We start from the raw sequence: 10,000 nt of genomic DNA on the forward strand, positions 1-10,000 counted from the left end.
TTTGGGGGTGTAGGAAGGTCTTCAGTATTTCTGTCTATGCGTTCGTCGCCTTATTGTTTTTCCAGTAAATAGTTTGATAATTGCTAGACTTCACTTGTAATGGTCTTAGATAACTTTTAAGATGATGCTGGTTAACAATTTTGGTAGAAATTTCAATTTGTTTTTACCAAGCTTTTATTTTGTGAATATTAATTTGCATATACAATCATCGACTGATATTTTTTCACCCATATTACCCTAACTGAAGTCGTCGTGATTTGAAATGACGTTTATGGTCCTCTACCACTGACTGGATTTTAGTGTTTCCATGGCAAGCACATCTCCTTACTCATTCATGTGTTAGGTTACGCTTTTATTTCCCTTTTCAATGTCTTTGTGATTTAAGTTGTACTTGTAGTATGCAAGGCCCCAGTAAATGTCGTAGTTATTTCACTGTGAATCTGTTTCAAAATATTTTCTAGCATTAATGTCAGTTCCTTTGTAGTTTACTATGTAAATGCCTTTTCAGTTTTCCTAGCAATTTTTTCAAGAATATTTAATGGCACTTTAGTTTTCTCTTGCTACGTAACATTTCTTTGGAAAATTAATTAGTAAAGCTCTGGTAAATTAATTTGTATATGGAATGGTAAGAATCTGTGTCATTTATTTTGCATGTCTTCCAGAATATTTATTGGGTAATTTATTTTGCAGAGGTGCTCACATTTTTATTAACAAACTTCGTATAACACTCTAGGCTGATTTTTTTTTGCATTAAGTTTCTCGTTTTGATTGTCTTTGAGTATGATTAAAATTGTTTTAAACTTTTATCTTCGACGTCTCCTTCTATATTAAATGGTAATTTACCTTATAAACGTCCTTGCAAATGACGCAGAAACTTTCCCCTTTGAATCGATCGGAAGGGAGGGAAGCGATTCAGCTGGAATCCAGCCAGAGTTTCTTTGCCTTTTTTTTTCTTATATTATCGGCAATCGAATCACACGGTCTCCTCTTCCAAGGTCATCCCATTCAGTAAGGTCGCTTCGTTGTTCATCTTTGATTATAAGGAACTGACTTAAAATTTTCGATGAGATGGAAGTCATAGGATTTTAAATGTACGCTTCGTCAGGGGAAAAAGCTAATTCTTCTGTTGTATTCGTCGGTTTTTGTTTTCTGTAAAAGAAAACTGTTGAGGTGGCTGTTTGTCTGTCCGTCCGCCCTCAGATCTTAAAAACTACTGAGGCCAGAGGGCTGCAAATTGGTATGTTGATCATCCACCCTCCAATCATCAAACATACAAAATTGCAGCCCTCTAGCCACAGTAGTTTTTAAAATTTTATTCAAGGTAAAATTTAGCCATGATCATGCGTCTGGCAACGCTATAGGTGCAAACAACACAGGCCACCACCGGGCTGTGGCTGAAAGTTTCATGGGCCGCGGCTGAGAGTTTCATGCAGCATTATACGCTGTACAGAAAACTCGATTGCGCCGAAGAAACTTCGGTGCAATTTTTACTTGTTTTCTTTTGGTTTCGCCATCATCAGTTAAAATTTCTGTTGCAAGAATAACACATCGCACTACACAAGTTAATTTAAATTCGTTTATGCAAAAAGTTTTATCAGTTGAAATTATGAAATACATTTAAGGGATTTAAGCATATGTTTTTGTTGTTTATGTTGCTTTTTTAAATGAAAAGGAATTTTATTAAAGAATCGTATCAAGATCTGCTGTTTACAAGAGAAATTTTCTTTTAATTTTGTTTCTCCATTAAGAATAGATTTCAAATATTCAATAAATTTTTTAAAATAATGCAGGAAGAAAATTATAAGTTAACTGTGTTCCAAGGAAGGTATTCTTACACCTCTGGTCCACAGAGAAACTTACATTCTATTATTTTTTCTCTTCATTACTTATAAACTGTTAAAGTTTTGGTTGTCTCTTTAGTTGGGGATTGACGTACTTTATTAAGATTTTTATTGTTTCATAAGTGTTGTTGGAATTTTAATCGTGTATATTCAAATTAGTAGGCAAGAGTTCTGGTAAGTTTGATTATAATTCATAAAGGTCGTTGCAACATTATTTGCAGTTTTCCTCGCCAATTTCATTTTCACATTATCATGAATTTTTAATTTCCTTCAAATGTCATTTTGAAAATACCTAGCAAATGTCATCATAATTATTGATAACGTATTTTTGGGGAACTTAGTCGATAAGCGTGCTTGCAAATTATCTTTTTTCCTTCGATGATCGAATCATACTGCTTTCTTTGCCAGGCAACCCCTTTAAATAAAGTGGTCCATGTTGAATTTAAAAAAAGAAAATGAGAACTCTGTTAATCTAAAAATAATTTTAGATGAGTTATGGAGGTCGTAATTTGAATTTGCATTCGGTTGTTTTCGTAATGTTAAAAAAAATATTTAACGAGTTGAAGATAGTTGAACTTAGAGTCAAATTTTTATACATTATATATATGTATATATATGAATAATGTATATATATATATATATATATATATATATATATATATATATATATATATATTATATATATATATATATATAACATATATATAATATATTATATATATATTATATATATATATATATATATTTATATATATATATATATATATTATATATATATATATATATATATATATATATTGATATATATATACTGTATATATATATCAAAAAAGGGTATATGACCAGCAGGACACATCAGTGTGAGGGTGGACCAGGAAACCAGTTAACTCTAACATATTTCTTTATTTCCAACGTTTCGTAATAATTTCTCTATTACATCTTCAGGGATCTGTTGAATAATAAACAGATTACTTAAAAAATTGCTGTAAAAGCTTTAAAAAATCACAAGAAAAATAAAAATAAAATTCACCAAATACAATACAGCTAAAATCACAACAGAACAAAAGACCGCTCACCAACCTTAGGTGGAGAGAGAAAACGACAGAATGCTTATAGACAGAGTTAAATCAGGTACAGTTGTGTAGAGGAGGTTTGGGTATTTAACTGGGGACTAGTAGTTGTTTGATAAACAATGATTCGAGTATAGGCAATTCGTGAGGATTTGTTGTTTGACCTATTATGCTGAAGTCATTTCTTTCAGTATGAGTTTTGCAGATTTTAGAATGAGCTCTGATATTAGAATGTTCTGGATTGGAGAGCCTACAACCAGTACGAAAGCTTATTCCCCGATGGGAGTCGATTCTGACCCTCAAAAACTTCCTCGTGGATCCGACATATGTCCCAGAGAGTTACACTTAGGCAAGTATATTTATACACCACGTTAGAGGATAAAAAGGGCTTAATCGATCCTTGTAGTTAAAAACGAACCTAATGTTAGAGGATTTTGGGAATTAATTTTAAATTAATCGCACCATAATCCTTTCATCAGGAAATTAATTTCCTCTTAGAATATTTTATGAGTAACTGCTTTCCTCAAACTTTATTTTTAAACAGCCAGAATTTTTTCTTAACAAACAATTCACTAACGTCACTAAACCCTCCAGCAGTACTCTAAATTAAATTTTTTACCAAATTTCCTTTTCACATCGATGACTCTTTTAAAAAACGGTTCATGCAAATTATCCACAATCATTATGGTGCAATTAATTTAAAATTAATTCCCAAAAAATCCTCTAACAATAGGTTCGTTTTTAACTACAAGGATCGATTAAGCCCTTTTTTTATCCTCTAACGTGGTGTATAAATATACTTGCTCTAAGTGTAACTCTGGGACATATGTCGGATCCACGAGGAGGTTACTGAGGTCAGAATCGACTCCCATCGAAGGAATAAGCTTTCGTACTGGTTGTAGGCTCTCCAATCCAGAACATTCTAATATCAGAGCTCATTCTAAAATCTGCAAAACTGATACTGAAAGAAATGACTTCAGCATAATAGGTCAAACAACAAATCCTCACGAATTGCCTATACTCGAATCATTGTTTATCAAACAACTACTGTAGTCCCCCAGTTAAATACCCAAACCTCCTCTACACAACTGTACCTGATTTAACTCTGTCTATAAGCATTCTGTCGTTTTCTCTCTCCACCTAAGGTTGGTTAGCGGTCTTTTGTTCTTTTGTGTTTGTAGCTGTATTGTATTTGGTGAATTTTATTTCTATTTTTCTTATTATTTTTTAAAGCTTTTACAGTAATTTTTTAAGTAATCTGTTTATTATTCAACAGATCCTAAGATGTAATAGAGAAATTATTACGAAACATTGGAAATAAAGAATTATGTTAGAGTTAACTGGTTTCCTGGTCAACCCTCAGACTGATATATATATATATATATATATATATATATATATATATATATATATATATATATATATATATATATATATATATATATATATATATTGTTACGTGTGATGGTCTTGGTTGATCATGTATTATTCAATTTATGTAATTTTTACGGCCCTGCAAACCAAGATTACACGTAACCTGCCACTTGAAGCCAAAAGTTAACCTCAAAGACAGACGTTAATTAGCCAAAGGTCGCCAGTTAAGGGTTATTAACCTTAACAAAGAATATTTGAGATGAATTTGATTTTAAACGCAACGGTTCTTCCAAACATTCGGATGCGAGGCATACAAAAGCATCGAGATTTAACCTGATTTTGCTTACCTAAATCCTAGGTATTTTACTGGAATAATGGGGTTGAAGCTAACAATAAAATAATTAGGCTTAATCTAGACTTTGTAAACACATATACCCTAAGTGGTGGCTGAAGGAAGAAAACAAAGAAAAATGTGAAATACAGAAAAGTACTAGTCAATCGACGAAGCTTCAACAAGAATCGGACTTACCGTGAATGTCGAGTCGCTGCGCAAACGAGGACCTCAGGAGTCGATTCTGGGCAGTCTTCCCAATTCACTAATTAAGATAGACGTAGGAGAAAAGTAATAAAGAACAAAGAATATCGTTCGAGACGCACGCAGCGTCACCCTGGTTCAGCCGACCGCTGGAATCTCTCTGACTGACCCGACCTCGCTTCGTTCCGCCAGAGGAGGGCTTATACCGCCGGCAATCCGACCTTGACAAAGGCATCGTCGAATGCATAGAATAAAGCTTAAGGGCCACCATAACTAGGGGTCATTGAGCGTAAACCCTCTCTGAGGCTTAGGTCCCTAATGCCCTAACATATTTTGTTTACAAACTTTCCAGCCTATGGGGTTAAATGCCTAAATGCTACCTGTTCCTTTCTCCAACGGATGTTAAAGTTTGAACTGAAGACGCTTCTAGCGTGGGACAAAGCAATTTCCCTGTCAGTCAGGCTGATATTTCTATCCCTAAATGTTCGAGGGCGAACAGCGTAAATATTTATAAAAGCTCCCCCTTTAAGAGGGCCTTCACTCCCTTTTCGGGCGTGAAGGTCTATACTAAACAAACTGTTCGCCTCTCGTAGGTTACTCTCCTTCCCTGAGCAGATTAGTCCTGGTTAGCCTACCTAGCTACAGAACTACCTAACCCTAGATAGGACATGAGCTATAATCACTACTTTACCTAATTCTAATAGTACTAGAAGGTGCTCACGGTTTTTATAGGCTACCTCCTACAATCAAGATGTGTTTTAGACCTAGCCTAGTGGTACATTCTATGATATTCCCTAGCCTAACCTATCCTAACCCGACCGTAGCACCAACATAAGAGTTAATATTCTAACTAAATTACAACATGGTTTATGTTTAATACAATTAAAATTTACTAGATTAATTCATGAGGGTTGCCTCATATGATAAATGGGTGCCTCACTGAGGTCTTAGGCCATGCGTGTCACGAGCATCGTGGCTCGTTTCACAATAGTTAAGATTACTGAAATTAGTTAGGCTACTTACATGATTACTGCGGCTCGGTGGTAAGTGGAAAGAACAAGGCTACTAAATTGATGTACTGTACTTTAAGGTGGCCTAGGCTAGGTACACAATAAAAGGAAGAGATCACACTGGCTACCTTCTCTGGGCAAGGGCCAGGATCACTCTTAGATGTTAGGGCACTGTGCCAAGAGGGCACTAGTGCCAGGAGGAGCTTATAGCTCGGCAACTACTGGGCTCTCTTCCTCCCTTCTTCTTCTTCTTCGGTTTCCTCCAAGGCCTATCAGTAGCTGGCCTAGCAGGTGATGAGAGCACCAACTCCGGGACAGGCCAGAAGGGCTAGCGGGCGCGAAGTCAGGGCAACTGCAAAGCTGCGGGAGGACTCCTACTCCAGCTGCTCGACGAAACCGAGCGAGAGCGATCTCGACTTCTGCGTCCGAGGATGCCAGTTCCTGGTCTTCCAAGGAGGGGTACCATTTCGATCCTCCAGGGTTCATCCCCTGGAGTCAATCTTGCAAAGAAGAAGAAGTTTCGGGTGCTGGAGGCTCTCCAGTCGCGATGATCAACTGCATGGGGAATCCTAAATCTCCCGGAGGAGGATTCGCCTCATGATTTAGACCGGCATAGGGGCCTTTTCCATTGGTAGCTCAACGTCCGGGCGGACGGAGTCTGGCACTGCTCAGTGCTCGCAAGTGGCACTGGCAGCAGTTGAGGTCAGGCATGCCTGATGAGGGGTCCGGAGGTGCAATACCTCAAGGACGACTTGTGGTTGGCTGCGGCAGAGATTCCTGCCCCAGCAGGAGATCGTAGCCTCTCCTAGAGTTTTGTTCGGGGGCGTCCGCTGGGCGTTGCTTGCTTGGGCAGCCCTCCCAATTTGTGGAGTGGTCTGCCCGCTTGCACGTCCTGCAGCGGTACTGCTCCTCCTGAATCTCTTCAGCGGAGGGGGAGGACCTCTTGGTGGGCCAGCCCTTCGCGATTGGAGAGGGCTAGGCCTGAAATAGGTTGGGGCGCCTTCCGCGGACCACTTTGGTGGGCGGAAGGTGGAGGTTTGTCATTTTGGGAGTTACAACTGGGGCCTCCGTGGAGGAGGTAACGTGGCTGCGAAGTGGCGTTGGTAACGGGCTTCCGCGAGAGAAGATCCCGACCCAACAAGAAGACCACTCCGGGCCGAATTCACCTACCACGCCAAGGCGGTGGGGCGTCGTGCCCCAAGGCGTCATAACCTGGAGTTGGACCGTGGGAACGGTGATGGTGTGGCCCTCTATCCACTTCATTTCCCACCGGGTTTCTTCGTCAACCATGGCACCGCTGGCACTTGGGGCCCTAGTGATCAGGCTAATGTCTGCCGCAGTGTCTACTGTGACCGGAAGGGTCACTGGCAGGCTAGTGCTCTGAAGAGGGGCCACCGAGATGAACTGGGTTTCCAGTCTCTCGGGTAAAGGATCCGGTGCGGACCAGCAGCAGAAAATGAAGTGCTGATTAGGTTGACAAATTTGGTGGCGGGGACATGATGTGGACAGGCCGGAGATCCAGCATTGTAGTGGCTAGCAGCCCCACAGGATTTGCACGGGCCTTTTGGATGGGCTCGGTGGCCTGCAGTAACTGTTGGAGGAGAGGGCTGAGCGGGTGAATCGGGAGCGGAGTTCTGGCTGGTAGGGTTAGGCTGCTTATTAGTGCCGAGTTTGTATCGGCACTCAGCTTCAGCATGGCCCCCCTTCTTGCAATAGTTGCACAGGGTCTTGCTAGGCAGTCCATTCTTCGGGCGAGTGGAGTTCGAGAGGTAGGCCGGAGGGATGATTCGCTTCTGAGAGGTGCTATGCGACTGATTGAAGGTTTCCCACGAATCAGCCATGCGACAAGCTTCCATAAGTGTGGAGGGCTGTTTATCGTTAAGATATACTGCAAGGGCCCTGGCACACATTGGAAAAGGTCTTCTAGCATGGTCCGATTGAAGAGATCCTCAAACGTCGTGCAGGCCAAGGAGTCGAACCAGCGCGTACCGGACTGGGTTTTGTGACATGCCCATTCCGTCCAAGACCAGCCGACTTCCTTGGCAAGACCTCGGAACCGTTGTCTCCATTTTTCTGGGGTTATTTCGTAGGCCTTTGTAATGACTCTACGAACTTCCGCCATGTTGCCTCTCTGGCTCTTCTCCAGTGAGCGAAGCGCTGCCTTGGCTTTTCCCTCCATATGCTTGGCTAGTATTAAGGCTCTCTCCGTCTCCGTGGTGCTGTAGTTATCGAAAAGAGCCTCGATCTCCTCCAGCCATGCTTCTGGCTCGTCCTCAGTCCACTTGGGGACTAGAGAATTGATGCTCGAAATTGGGCGTTTGATGCAGCAGGTGTAGGACTGGAGGCTTGATGGCTAGCCATAGCTTCGGCATTCTCCATTTTCGCTCTCTCAAGCTCGAGCTCCTTCTCCTTTAGGGCTAACTCAGTTTCCTTGCAGGCTAACTCATGCTGTCTCCTTCTTTCTTCTCTTTCCTCTTCATACTGCCTTTGCTCGGCTTCATACACTTCGTTCTTCTTCATACTTCCTCTGCTCGGTCTTTCTTCCTTCTCCCTTCTCCCGGCTTGGCCAAGTCGTCCACTTGCTCCTTAACCCAGGTAGTAAGTTCCGAGCCGGTGAGACCTGCCGCCGTCCCCAGCCCCAGGAAGGTTTTATAATGCTCTGCTGCCATGGTTCTGGTGGGGAAGGGCGTCTAACCGGGTCGACTGGGCGTACTTTGGCAGCGAGGAAGTGTCTCTTCAATGACGTGGCACCCTTTCAAAAGGTGGCACTGTAGTTTGGGTGTGCCGTGTACAGGTCACACTGGTGGCACTCAGTATCCCTAGGCACTGGTGCAGGTTAGGTTCCAGAAGAACTTTCTCTTCTGTGTTCCCTTTTGGTTTTGTTTTATTTATTTTTCTGGATTCTTGCTTGGTGGCACTTATGGTGCCAATGTGTTCCTAGGGACCCTCTACTGGAGTCCAACTAGGCTATATGGGAGGAAAGGCACTCTACACCCCTGCAGAGTGCAACAATCGAATGAGAGAGAAAGGGAAAAGAGAAAGAGAGAGAGAGAGAGAGAGAGTAAGCTATTCAAGTGATGAGTGCTGCAAATTATTGGCACTGTGGAATAAAGTGAATTTGGGTTTTTTTTTTTTTTTTTCTTAAAGATCCTCGTGAGTGGCTGGTCCCAGTACCGGCCCCAGTGCTGGCCCCTTCTTTTTTCAGAGGGTGAAAACTACTGTTTGCTTCGGTCTGGATAGCAGGCCTCACTCGTGACCGACAGTTTATCACTGTATCGTAATTACTCTTAACTTGTCCTCATCTATTGTGGGACAGAGGTGTTTCTTTTATTTGGTTTATTGTATTCGAATTAATTAGCCTAGTGTCGGCCGTTCTTTCTTTGAAGAGGGTCACGTACACTTAGGTTAGGAATGCTTACTTGAATGACGAGAGAGAGAGAGAGAGAGAGAGAGAGAGAGAGAGAGAGAGAGAGAGAGAGAGAGATTTTCAATCAGCTAATTTCTTGCTGCTTGAGAACATGTAAACAAAGATTTTATACATGCACAATGGCATGGATCTTAATAAATGATATAGATGCGTCGTCTTGGCTTCCTTAGGGATTACTTTATTATCTTAATTTTCCTGGGAGCCGACGTCACAAAAGTTTATCGTAAAAATTTTAAATTTTCTTTATATGATTTTTATAGTAGGTATTCGTATAGGAACTTGTTATTACTCCTAACTAAGGCCTATCTTTCCCTGCCTAAATTATCTTTTTGGTTTTTTTTTTTCTAGCTAAGATATTAGGAGGTGGGTTCTAGCTCTGACGCAAAAAAAAAAATATGCCCCAAGAGTGGCTCAGGGAGCAGAGTCGAGGTCACAATAACAAGGTCTTTGAGATGGCGGCCAAGGTCCCGTTAGGCCTAAATTTCAAAACAACACTCGGCGGCGAAGAAACCCCAAAATGGCCGTTCTCTCACAAACAGTTCAAACAATTTCAAAACAACAAGCCGATGGCGGGTATTTTCTTTTAGCACAAATTCAAAAAACAACGAACGAAACAAATGCAGGTATCCAGATTTTACTTTAAATATACCAATCATGCATAGCGTTTTACGTTACGGATGGAAAACTAAATTACCAAACAACTTTGTGTCTTTTGTTATCGTATCTCTCCCGGAAACATCCTA

Source organism: Macrobrachium rosenbergii, chromosome 30 (assembly GCF_040412425.1).
Source record: "Macrobrachium rosenbergii isolate ZJJX-2024 chromosome 30, ASM4041242v1, whole genome shotgun sequence".
Classification (NCBI taxonomy): Eukaryota; Metazoa; Arthropoda; class Malacostraca; order Decapoda; family Palaemonidae; genus Macrobrachium; species Macrobrachium rosenbergii.